Genomic DNA, 13,360 nt, shown 5'->3' with positions numbered 1-13,360 from the left:
GCTTGGGGTCCATGGCAATTACAAACTCTCCTTTAATCTCTTCATTGCCTGCACCAACAGAAAAGCTCTCATTTAACATTTATTGCATATTAACAAGTTCATAAATGAAGGAATGCCAATATATTTATCATCTAATATGGAAGATCATTTGTTGAACATTCATAAGAAATATATGCTAGTTTAAACCTAAATTTAGTATCAAGGTAGAAGGCTGCTATGTTACTTGGACATATTTGGAGTCTTAGGTGGTTCAGTGGCATGTATGATTGATGTCTTTGATGTTAAAACCTATGTTGAGATAAAAATTCAATCATGTTATCATCAGATCTCTACATGGTTACATACCAGAAAGAACCCAACTACAAATCGGACTTAAGCTGCAGTTCCTTTGTCTTGAGTTGAGATATGGGTCGCAGTGGGGTCCCCAGTTGCAAGTCGTGTAAATCCAAAGTCCGCCACTTTCGCCCGGAGTTTCTCTGTGATAAGGATATTCGATGCTTTTATGTCTCTATGGATTATAGGAGGATCTGTCAATTTATCATTTAGATGCATTGTCACAAAAAGTTATGTAATCCAATCTTTATTTCAGATGAAGAGGAGTTGAAACTGGTTACTCAACATTTGCATGGCCAGACGTTAAGCGATTTCATGCCCGTTCCCCTTTACACCTGCATTAAAATCTATGTTGAGCTCCCAACTTTCTGCCTTTATCTAAGCCAATGAGGCTATTTAATCTGAAAATAAGAATCTATGTTTCGCATTAACTGTTATCCATTAGCTTCCTCTTCTCAGCCATGATTTCCATCCCATAAATCAATACTTAAGTTTCAGAAAAAGAAAACTCTAATTTAGAAACTTCCTTTCAGAGTTTGAAACTTGTTCCTTACCATCAAGATGTTCTCGAAGATTTCCATTTGCAACATATTCAACCACGATAATTTGCTCATCTTTTTGCTCCAGAGACCCAATTAACCTTACTAAATTCAGATATTCGATCTTTGATAAGGTAAGAATTTCATTCTTGAACTGCAGAAGTAAGTCTTGATCATACTTGTCCTGTCACGGATTGGTATTATAAGAGCAAATGTACTAGATAATTGAGCATCTATTTTTCCAATGTTATTGGTGTAGACATTAATTTTTTCATAATTATAATTATTATTAATATAATATATTATTATTATTATTATTTATTTATTATTAAATAAATCTATATATTACAAATTACATCAGAGGCCCAATAATCCCAGAGGGCCCAACAATGACCCAATCGGCCCAGACCCAAATGGAAACCCTGAACCAATTTGGTGTTTCAGCTAGGGTTTCTCAATCCTATCCCAGCCGCCTCTACTGTTTCCAGAAGCTCCCAGCCTCCCCTTAAACTTCCAGACGGTCCAGCTACCAACGCCATGTTTCTGCCGGATGCCTCCTCCAGCTGCTGCCGACGTTCCCACTGCCAGATGATACTTCAGCCGTTACCACAACATCAACCGAAGAGACCAGAATCGCCAGCTTTCCCACACACGTTGCCTCTATGGTGAGTCACCAGGATAGCTATGGTGACTCACCGAGCCTTACACCCTTGTGACTAGTCCGATGAAAGCCTCATCGAGGCTATAAAGCCTCGGTTTACCTGCAAAAAAAAGGAGGAGGACAACGAGCAAACACGGAGAAAAAGAGACAGCAACTAAAAAAAGACAGCCACGGAGAAAGAGAAGAAGAACACGGATAACCAGCAGCAACCACAAACCATAAACCAGAACCCAGCGAGATACTAAACAACAAGGAACAAAGAAAAGAAAGTGAATAGACTTACCCTCGGAGAGCCCATACGACGCTGGAATAGTCGAAAACCGAAGGTAATCGTCGGTTTATTTTAGATCTAGATCTATTAAGAGATTTTTAGGGTAAATAAAGAGAGGATTCGGTTTGAGGATCGAATAAGTTTTGATTTAAAGGATTTTGAAGATTTCCGGCCACCACATACGGTGGCCGGCGGTGGCCATCATCACCAGAGTATGGTGGCTGGCACGATTGTCGGATTCTCTCTGTCGAGAGAATCTAGAGAGAAGGCAGAGAGAAAAAAAATTTCTCTCAGTTAGAGAGAGAGGAAGAAAAGAGGAAATGAGACAATGGCCCGTAGGGCCAGCCATATTCGGGTATAAATACCCCTTCTCAAACGTCGTCATTTTGGGGAGGGGTATATCTGTAATTTTGTAAAATTGGAAAATCATACGCGCAACCATTAAAGTTTTGAAAACTTTTATTTTGGTCACTAAAGTTTGTAATTTATGCAATTTAGTCACCAAAAGCAATTCTTTAATTATTTTAATTCAGTCTTTGAATTTTAATTAATTTATATTATATTCCATGCATGTATATATATTTTTTTAGGAAAATAACTAAATTAGCCCTTGTGACTTTGCTAGTTAATTTTTTAACCCCTAATGGCATATTTTAATTTAATTTAATTTGATATTCAAATTTTACATAGTTTTATTTTAGTCACTAAATTAATAAATGTATAAAATAGCATGTTTAGCCATTTTAACTTTAAATAATTAATTACGAATTAGATATTTAACTTTAATATGTTATAATTTAGTCACTAGTTTTAATACTAGTTTTATTACTTTTATATTTAATTTTATTTTAATTATTGTTTAACATATTTTAATTTTATATGTTTATTATTATTTTATTTTTATTAATATATATTATTTAATTAATTAATAATATTTGTTTATTTTTAATATCAAAGAAAAGGGCAGTCTTAAAGCAACTAGATGTCTATTTCCTAATATAAATAAATATTTTACTATTATAAAGTATATATATATACATAAAATATTTTAATATTATAAATTATAAATATATTTTTAGACAAATGTTTTATTATTTATTTATTTTTTAATATTAAGAAAAGAGTTGTCTTAAAGCACCTAGAAGCCCTTTTATGATATTTCTAAGTAAATAAATATCTTATTTAAAAATATAGATATTAATTTGAAATAACATGATTATGAATTAAAAATATTTTGTGAATTTTTTAATTTCCAATAATAGAGACAATTTATAATTAATAAAGTACCAATTTTGGGTGTTGTGGGGGTGCTAATCCTTCCCCAAACGTAATCGACCACGAATCCCTTTTTAATATTAAAAAGAACGAATTTTTGGTTAAAACGCAGACCAGTTATCTTTTAACTGATGTTTTCTTAAAAACTCTTTTAAAAGATACTTTTTAGGTATTCAACCTACCTGACCCAAAAGGCCGATGGCGACTCCCAAAATATTTTTTTTAAATCAAAATCATTTATTTAATAATTTTAAATTTTCCCGCCAAGTAGTAAAAGTAAAAATTTCGTGCCCGGGCGAGAACCGGATACGACAGCTTGGCGACTCCTCTGGGGACCGGTCAAACTTAAATCTTCGTGAGAATTTATTCTCTGTGTCAGGCATAGGGAGTAGCTTTCAGGGTTCATATACTCTATGTCTTTGTGAGAATTTATTCTCCGTGTCAGGCATAGGGAAATGTGTCCCCTCGAATTGAACTCGATCCACTTAAGTCTGTGATGGACTAGGATCGAGGGTTTGACAGCCCAAGGGGGCACCAACAAGGACAGTTCGAGTGCCTTTACTCCTAGAACTGAAACCTTGCATATAATAAACCCTAGAAATTCTCCTGATCTAAGACAATACTGAACCTCTGTCCGTAGGTGTACACAAAGGAGGAATAAGCTCTAGCTTTTAATTTATTTTATTTTCTTTTTCCTAAACAAATGCATGCGAACTAGAAATCATGCGGTTAGGTTAATTTTTCCAAACAAAGCATGGAACTAGAAAGCATGAGGTTAGGATTTATACCTTGATAGATAGAAATTTTTCTTTCCATTAGTTGGTACTAACTATTCTATTTTTTCCTTATTTTTCCATGCATGTTACATTGCTCTAATTTGTTTATATTGATTTCTTTTGTTTTCATTTGCATGATCATGGCATAACCAAAAGGTGTTGACTTGAAAGATTGTTCATCAAATTGAAAAGACTTTATAAATGGACAAAAGGTTTTATGATCAAACAAAATATGACGCAACCATGGAATGGCATCCTGAGGAAACTTTGAAGATAGAGGAGAGCTATGCACCCAAAGATCGTATGCCCATTGAAAAACAAAAGGAGATACGAGAAATAAGAGAGCATATGTCCAAGATGATGGGTAGAATATCTGTTTTGGCCAAAGGAAAAGAGACCCCTGTACAAAAAGAGAGAGAGGTCAATGAATATAATTCTGCAATCTCAGACATCCAAGGGACTTATGATCCTAACCAATTTGAGAAAATACAGATAATCATCATTCTTATTCACAAACTATCTAAAGATATCAAAGAAATTGTGACAACTGTAAAAGTTCCCAAAGATGAGAAGAAATCATGTAATATGAAATCGTCGAAGTTTAGCCTGATCCCGATGTCTAAAACTCAGGTTCAATCCAAGAAAAAAGGAGGTTCTTGTTTTGATGTTATCCCTATATCATATAAAGAGTTATATGATAAGCTACTTAAAGCACGAGAAGTGGCCCCATACTACATAAAACCATTCCAACCTCCGTATCCGAATTGGTATGACATCAACGTTTATTGTGAATATCATGCCGGAACTCAAGGACATACCATCGAGAATTGTCTTACCTTAAAACGTCGAGTCCAAAGTCTTTTGGATCATGGAACCTTACAATTTATGACAAAGGATCAACCTAGTTCGGTAACTGAAGGTCCTGCTAGATTATTACCAAAAGTGGACAAAGGTAAGACTATCAGTAGGGGCACCCATAAAGAAGCAAATTTGCTAAGGTATGAGGCTCAAATATGTCATCTAAAGATTGCAAACGATAAATTGAGCACCAAAATGGAAACCATGCATGAAGATTTCCAGAAGGTCAATCAAGCCTTTCAAAATTTTGGCCTAGGAAACACCCCAGAAGAGTGGATAACAGGGGTCACCAAACTAAAAAAGAACTGTAACATACATGAAGGACGAGCCAAGAAGTTTTCTCATGATTTACGAGTTGCAGAAAAAAGACACAATACATCTGTCAGTGAATTAAAAAGATGTCAAGTCTAAAATCAAAGGTTAAATATGGCTATGACCAACATGGAAGCATCATATCAGATTTATCAGCTTGAGATCGATACTGAATTAAAAGCCACTATGGCCAAGAAAAAAACATTGTCGAAATGTTTAGATGATTATGGAGATCTTGTACGAGAACTTCTTGAACATAAATAATCTCTCACAAGAAAAAAATGAACAATATTGTTTACAAACCCGAGAGTTGACACAGAAGATGAAGAAAAAAGACAATGTCACAAAGGAAGTTGTTGCTCAAGCAAGCAATGTGGCTCATAAGCTGGTGAACTTAGCTGGCCTCGCTAGAGAATTAAAACAGATGGATAACTCCACACCTGAACATGAGTGGAAGTTAATTTGGATTTTAAGAGAAATAGAGAAGTTAGGAGTAAAAGTTATCCCCTACATGTAAAAGTTTTGTTTGATGCACGGAAACTTTTGTGTTCAATGAAATCTGTTCTAAGATGATCACTCTTGAGTAACACCTTTTCATACATGCATTTACATTTTACATTTTTGTATTTTTACGTTTGTATTTACATTTACATCATGCATTAAAACATATTTAAATGTTTATTTACTTTCAATATCAAAAAAAGTGAAGTCTTAATATAACTGGATGTTTATTCTGGTATTTTAAATAATTTACATTTACATTTTTGCATTTATGCATTTTGCATTTACATTTTTTATTTTTTTAAAGTATTGGTATATACATTAATTATAAAAACATATAAATAATTCATGAAGGGTTCTGTAACAGTAAAATCGAGACCATTCATTCATACTGTACCATCATCATAAAAATAATGGAACAATCTCATGAAAGACTACAAGATCAGTGGCCAGAACAATTGATAGGGTTACCTCAGGATACAAAGAAAGAAACATCGAATTCAGTACCAGATGGATCAAATCAAATTATTTAGGGGATGACATCTTACAAGGAAGAGATAACAGCTAAAGAGCAACAGTGCTATCAGATTAATGAGTCAATAATGATAATATACCCTGGGGCACCCCACTTGAACCCAAATAATAGCCTCATTAATTATTCACAATATGAGGAGAGATTCAAGAAAATGGATGAAGTAATCAAAAATATGAAAGATGTTAATACTTCCCACAAAGAATTAGAAGCGAGAGAGCTCAGCTTGGTTCCAGATTTGGTTATTCCCCATAAATTCAAAATACCTGATTTTGAGAAATATAATAGCACCAGTTGTCCCTTAATCCATTTGAGAATGTTTTATAGAAAAATGGAAGGATATTTAAGTTCTGATGATATGTTAATTCACTCTTTCCATGATAGCCTCATTGGCCCAGCAATAGTCTGGTACAATCAGTTGACCCAAAAACAAATCTAGAGATGGGTTGATCTAGCTGATGCATTTTTGGGACAATATCAGTATGTTAAAGGCTTAGCTCCAACACGTATGGATCTTCGAGAAGTAAAGAAGAAAGCCAATGAAAGTTTTCAAGAATATGCCTTAAGATTGAGAGGAGTGGCAGCACAAGTTCAACCTCCCATGTTAGAAAAAGAGATATCACGTATGTTTCGTGATTCCCTTCCCGCTCCTTTCTTCGAGTTAATGCAGGAAAATCCTACGAAGGAATTCGAGAATCTTGTGACAAGTGGAGAATTATTGAGAATGTAATCAGTGAAGAAAACTCAAAAGTCACATCCAAGAGCCCGAAGGATCAGAAAGTGAAAGCTGATGATGTGAATGAATGTAGCATCCATAGTCCCCGCAATTGCAAAAGGAAAAGAGCAAGTAGTTGTTCGGATCGACCAAAGAAAGTCATATGATCAAGAAAAACTTTGGAAGTATTCCAAACTTCCATTTCAGACTTGTATCCTTATTTGGTTAAAGGTCGATACATTACACCAAAACCAATGAAAGTACCACCAAACCCTTCTGCCCATTGCTATGATCAAAATAGTTTCTGCAATTTTCACTTGGGGATGAAAGGGCATTCAAAAGAGAATTGTTGGCCACTGTTAAAAGAAATAGAGACGCTTATTGACAAAGGAGGCTTGACACAAGAAATGATCAAGAAATGGGGGGCAAATGAGGATAATGACCTTGATCCTATTACACACCCAACATTAGAGGAGTAATGATGCATAAACAAGTGGAAGTGTTATCTACCACTGTAGTACTTTTCTATTTTCAGCCTCTTGTTTGAACTTGTTTTTTATTCCTTTCTCCGCTTTTTGTGCAATAAATAAACTTGTGTTGCTTTTATGGTTATGAACAAGGAATTAAATTTTAATCTTCAAATTTTTGAGTATCAAGTATGTTAAATATTCTTTTTCAAGGATTATAGATCTTTGGCAAGTGGTAAAATTATACCTTCCATATCCCGAACAACGCCAATTACTTGATCCTTACAAAAACCAAATCCTCACATACATTTATCTGAGACTTTAAAGTCATGTCTCTACCTGTTTTTGAGACATCAAATCCAAATGTTTACCTTCTCCGGTAGAGTTGATGGGTTCATTACCTTCCACTATATACACGACTTCCAAAGTCATACCTTTATCCTTCCATATACAAAACCATCATGAACCAAAAGACCTCAAAAGAACCAAACTTTCAAATTATCCGTGAATCTTCCTGCAAGAAGAGACGAGATGAGGCATTATGGATCAACTTATCGAATATAATTTTGAGTGATTGGGGTATACTCAAAGAAGAAAAAAAGATGGATTGATTCGAATAAATAAGTCATGCATTAATTACATTTTCATGTAAATAAAGATTAATCTTGAATATTCATCCCCATGGGGATAATTCTTTTTACAAAGGCTTCTGTGTATGAGATGACGAACGACATTGTTTCATTTATCCTTTCAAATATATGTATATATATCCCTTGTTGTCCCCTTTTGAGCCTATAATATTTTTTTCTGATTCAACCTTAACCAAGGATCACCCTCCACCTTGGAATGCAAGAAAAAGGATATCTGCTCACAGGAATAAAGATTGTCAATTACGAAGGCAAATCTTTATGAAATGAAGAGAGTTTTGAACTACAAGGTAGATCAAATGTAAAGTGCTTGAAGATCAATCCATTCAAGAATAACGAAAGAATTTTCAAAATACAAGAGGAAAAGGAGGTTCTCAAAGCAATTGAAGTCATATACTCAAAAAAATGAAAAAAAAAAGGAAAAAAGAAAAAAGAAAAAAAATTAAATCATGATTGGTGACTCATTGAGCCTCAAGCTTCAAGGTTGATCAAGTACAATAAGTTCAAAGATTCATATTCAACAAGAAACACAATAAATGCGGGAGATAAATAAATCTTATGGAAAAATCCCCAACAAAGCAGATCCAAGTCAAGCAAGGCAAGATTGAAGGCATCAGAATGAATTGATCCTTGGTTTAATTACCCTTAAAACACTTGTTTGGGCCTTTTTATCCCTTTCTTTCGTAACCATAAGCCATGGCCTACGTTACGTACCTGAAAAGTCCATTCTAATCATACATGGATTTCTACGTGAAAGGGAATATCTTCAGATTTCATTCCGCCTCTCAGGGTTGATTTTTATTTACAAAATTGTTTTTTAAAATCTTTAATACATGATATGAAAAATGATAAAAGGGGGGGTTCAAGATGTAAATTTTTAAATAACATCTTGGAACCAAAGAAGGATTCGAGTTGAAAACCTGAAAAGGCGGCTCGAATATTGAATGGTGCAACAACGACATAAGAGATGATCTTAAGCTCTTGATAAAGCACCACACATCCTAAAGAAGATTCTAAGATTCGGGAACCAAGAAGTATCTCCATCAGATGAGCATAACAACCCTTCCTTCAAGATAGTGGAATCTCAAAGAAGACATATATGCTTGACCAGCCTGAGAGACCTTACTTTACCAGAATCAACCTACACCTTAAATCAGTCAATAATTTTGACAGTTGCCACAGGACTATGATTTTTGAATGATTTAAAAGAGTAGTTGATTTATTTGATATTCATTAATTTCATGTCTTATGATTTGATTCTATTGTGAACCTGTGATAAGCAATACTTTACAAAATTCTTTCATTCTTCGACAAAGAAAGGAGAAAAAGCATTTTCAAACAGGACAGTCTCAAATGAAGAAGGTCCTTGAAGCAAGTTGTTGCCTATTCTACCTCTATTAAAGAGAAAGAATAAGTCATGCCAAAATAATGAAGCACTTTTGAAATCAAGCGGTCTGAAAAGCCAGAAATTTTGGAGTATTGAACTTATGATGCTCTCTTGTGACATTATCAGCAACTTATCAAGAATCATTACCTTATTCTAAAAGGACATACTGAAAACTCATTTCAACTAAACCTTTCCATGGTTCGGGAAGAGTGGGATATGACAGTGTGTATCTTGAAGCAGCAGAAGAGGCAGTCACTGTAGCAGTCATTGCAAGAGAAATGCAACAACAAAAATATTCTAGTTCTTGAACATTTCAAAGGTATGCCAAGACAGTAGAAGGCAACCTCTGCATCACTGATCCCAGAGAAAAAAGACAGGACATTGATACCACCTGGGAACATGTCTTTAGCAGATCCTTCTCCTTGTGTATGGTTTTTAGGGAAACCTAGAAGCATTTCCACCTCATCAGGTTCAAGAGGAACAACTTTATTCCTTCCAACCCATGCTAGATTCCATTTTTGGCACTCATCAAGAACATACTTTTGGACATTCGAAGGTGGCTCATCGTTGTAAGCTTCAGGAACCTTACAGATCCTTTTTGTCAATTTGGCACTTCCTATACATGTTTGTAAATAGTTCAATTTTGTTCTTGGATCCCAAGAAGGCAACCATTTTCTTTGTCAATAGAAAAACATCATGTATGGTGCGTGGAGGAAGCGAAATAAGAGGAAATTTGTTCTCAATTGGGAGATTATGAATAAAGCCCTTTTTTGTGCAGCGGCACAAAAATACTTTGAATCTACAAATTCTGGTTCTACATCGTATAAGTACCGTGACATTTCGGTCCAAACACCAACTGGAGCAAGTGCCACGTTCTCGAAGTATAAATAAAGAGGCTCAATAGCATCTTTTGGAAGTGTTCTTTGAGTTATCTGATCTTGTAACATCCCAAATCAGGGTCAGTGACTAAATTACAAATTTTAAAAACTATGTGCTCGATTTTGAAATAAGTTAAAAGTTCATGGATTTAATTGAAGAAAGTTGATGTTGGATTTAATGGTAAAGTTTGGAAATAACAAGGGTATTATGGACTTTTCTAAGAGAAGATTTTTTATTCTCTTTTTAAGGGATATAAAAACGTGGGAAATGAGATAATTTCTCCAGAGTATTCTTCAGTCTTCTTCTTCCTCCTCTCCACCGTGAAGCCTTGTATAAGGTAAGTGGGTCTTCAGTTGGTTAATTCTTTCGTTTTAAGCTTGTTTTGATTCTTGAGATGTTAAGAAAGATTAAGGAAAGCTTTAGGTGACTTAAAACTCAAAGATTAGCAAGTTATGAGAAATCAAGAAAAATGAGTTTTTATGTGAATTTTTGAAATAGAAGGAGTTAATAGATTTTGAAGTTTAATTTGACTTGTCAATGGTTAAATTAAGAGATATGAAGTGATAGAATGGGTTTTAGAACATATTGGAAATTTAGTGTGATTCTTGAATTTCATGTAAATGATAGAATTTTGAGTTTAAAGAAATGATTATGGAGTAGAAATGAGTTTAAGTATGTGTATGAAAGTTAGGAATATTAAAGGGAGTGAAGTATGAAGTGTTGAGCTGAAAATGAAGTGATTTTCGAGCTAAAAATATGATTTCTAGGCAAGGGGAATCGGTACCCATTCAAGGGGAACCGATACCCCTTTAAACGAACAAAAATTTCCAGAATGTCATGAGGGAATCGATACCCCCATAGTAGGGAACCGATTCCCCCTAAAGGAAAATTATGAATATTGGTTTAATAAGTTCGTTTAAGTTGCTAGTATCAAATTACAAGGTGTAGGTATCTAATAATTGTCTTAAAATGTATAATTATGTAGATTCAGAGCCTAATCAAGTTCCGGAATCATTGACAAGTAAGATCGATCAAGGGGAAAGATAAGAGATTGGAATTGACTAGTGAGGCCAGGTGAGTGCATACAAGTTAGTTTATGATGTTTAACGAAAATAAGACTTGCGACAAGTCTATTTCCTATATTAGAAGGCCTGAATGTATGATCATATGCATATGTCTGATTTGGGTATATATGATATATATATTATAGTATGTATTAAATGATTTGTGTGAATGCATGCAGTGTGATAAGTTATAGGAATTAATATGAATGATCTATATGATTATATGAGAATGTGAAATAGGTTATATGATAGGTGACCATACATGTTACATAGTAAATGTGATCAATTATAAGAATCAATATAATAGATTTATATGACTATAGGAGAAGGGTGATGAGTTAAATAAGATTAGACTATAGAGTAATATGAGAATAATATATTAGTGAATGTAATTGAGTATAAATGATGATGCCAAACTATAAGATAAGTGTTATAGAGAAGAAGTATATTTAAAGAGAATTATGGTATAAGATTTAAGTAAAATTTAACTAAATAAATAGATTAAACTGGTATAAATGGAAAATGAGATAAGTTAGGTAGCATTTACCTAGGAGATAACATAAGATTATATGAATAAGTAGCATAAATGACGTAAGGAAAACTTATGTGTTATATGATTTAAGCATTGAAATGAACAAAAGATATATTCAGGTGAAGTTATTCGGTGATATGAGTATATGCCATTATTATACGGTTTAGATGAAATAATAATCATGGATAAATGTGATTGTGTGAGAAATGATAGAAACTATATGAGAACATGTATATGTGAAAGTAAACTATGTGATTATATGTTATATGAATACAAGAACCTGAGATATGCAACATGTGAATTATATGGAAATAATCTACGTGTAAGTGAACTATGTAACTATGTGATTATATGAAAATGTGATAATGAGATATGTTCAAAAAAAACTATGAGACTACGTGCTCAGGTAATATGAATATGTGAACATGTGAAATGACATAAATGATAATGCCCATGTTATGTGTCATGAGAGCTAGGGGTATAGTCTGTATGCCAAGATTCGAGGGTCTATGCGGTCCTTCGGGACATATATATATTCTTTGGAACATGTGTGAAGTCTTGTGAGGCACTTCAGTGCATTTCTACGCGGCACTACGGTGCAATTCTACGTGGCACTTCGGTGTATTTATACGAGCTGTGGTGATAGCATTAGTGCACAACCTCTATAGACTCACATATCTATAGTTCTCACATGTGTTCATAGGCTAATAAAAATAAAAAGATAAATAAACTTGGTATGATTATATGTTTATTTCGTTGTGAACTGATATATGTGTTATGATGTGATAATTAAGGATATTATGGATAAGAGTATAAAATTATAAGGACTAATGTACAAATTGATAGTAATAGAAATGATTGTACATAAATATGTATGTTTTGATATAATGATATGTGTGTTTCTCGTGACATGGTACAAGTGCATATATATATGTTGATGTATATATAAATCAGCTATATGATTTGATAGCATAAAACAGTCATGCATGATTAGAGGGTATGAATTTCATTATATGTGTTTTTTTTATGCCTCACAAAGTCATTGACTTAGCGTGTGATTGTTTCACACGTAGGTTACAGAAGCGAGAAGAGAAGAAAAGAGTAAGACAGGTCAGCACCTCCCTTACAAAATTGCATATCAGAAAATAGAGGATTTAAATGTTTTTGGTTATTTTGAGTATAGTTGGCATGTACTAATTGGTTGAATTAGTTATGCTCTGATTGATTTTGGGTATTGTGGTCAATTTATGTAACTAAACCACTTTTAATTTAATGAAAGATTTAAATTTGCTTTGAATTTTGTCAAGAGTTAAAGTTTGAAAAATCAATGTGACACCTCAGACTCGTATCCGGGTCGGGTACGGGTTGGGGGTGTTATATTTAATGGTATCAGTGCTAAGGTTTAGCTGATTTTCGGCATAAACCGAAGTCCAAAGTGTCATAAAATATGTACATGCCAACATAAGGTGAAAAATTCTGATTTGATAGTGTAAGGAGTCTGTTGTCTTGCTAATAGAAATATATTGCTAAGTTATAATAGAAGTATGATTATAGTAATTTCGATGTGAAGTAAGAAGCGATATTCCTAATTGTGATAGCAATTCACCTGCC

At 33.8% G+C, this 13,360-nt stretch overlaps 1 pseudogene; it reads right to left on the bottom strand.

Annotated features, from left to right (window-relative positions):
* Positions 1-372: 372 nt before the first annotated feature.
* Positions 373-13,360, bottom strand: part of LOC120145677 — a 41,500-nt pseudogene continuing 28,512 nt past the window's right edge.

This window comes from Hibiscus syriacus, unplaced genomic scaffold, assembly GCF_006381635.1.
Source record: "Hibiscus syriacus cultivar Baekdansim isolate YM2019G1 unplaced genomic scaffold, ASM638163v2 tig00110893_pilon, whole genome shotgun sequence".
Lineage (NCBI taxonomy): Eukaryota > Viridiplantae > Streptophyta > Magnoliopsida > Malvales > Malvaceae > Hibiscus > Hibiscus syriacus.
This window is presented reverse-complemented; position numbering and strand designations above follow the sequence as displayed.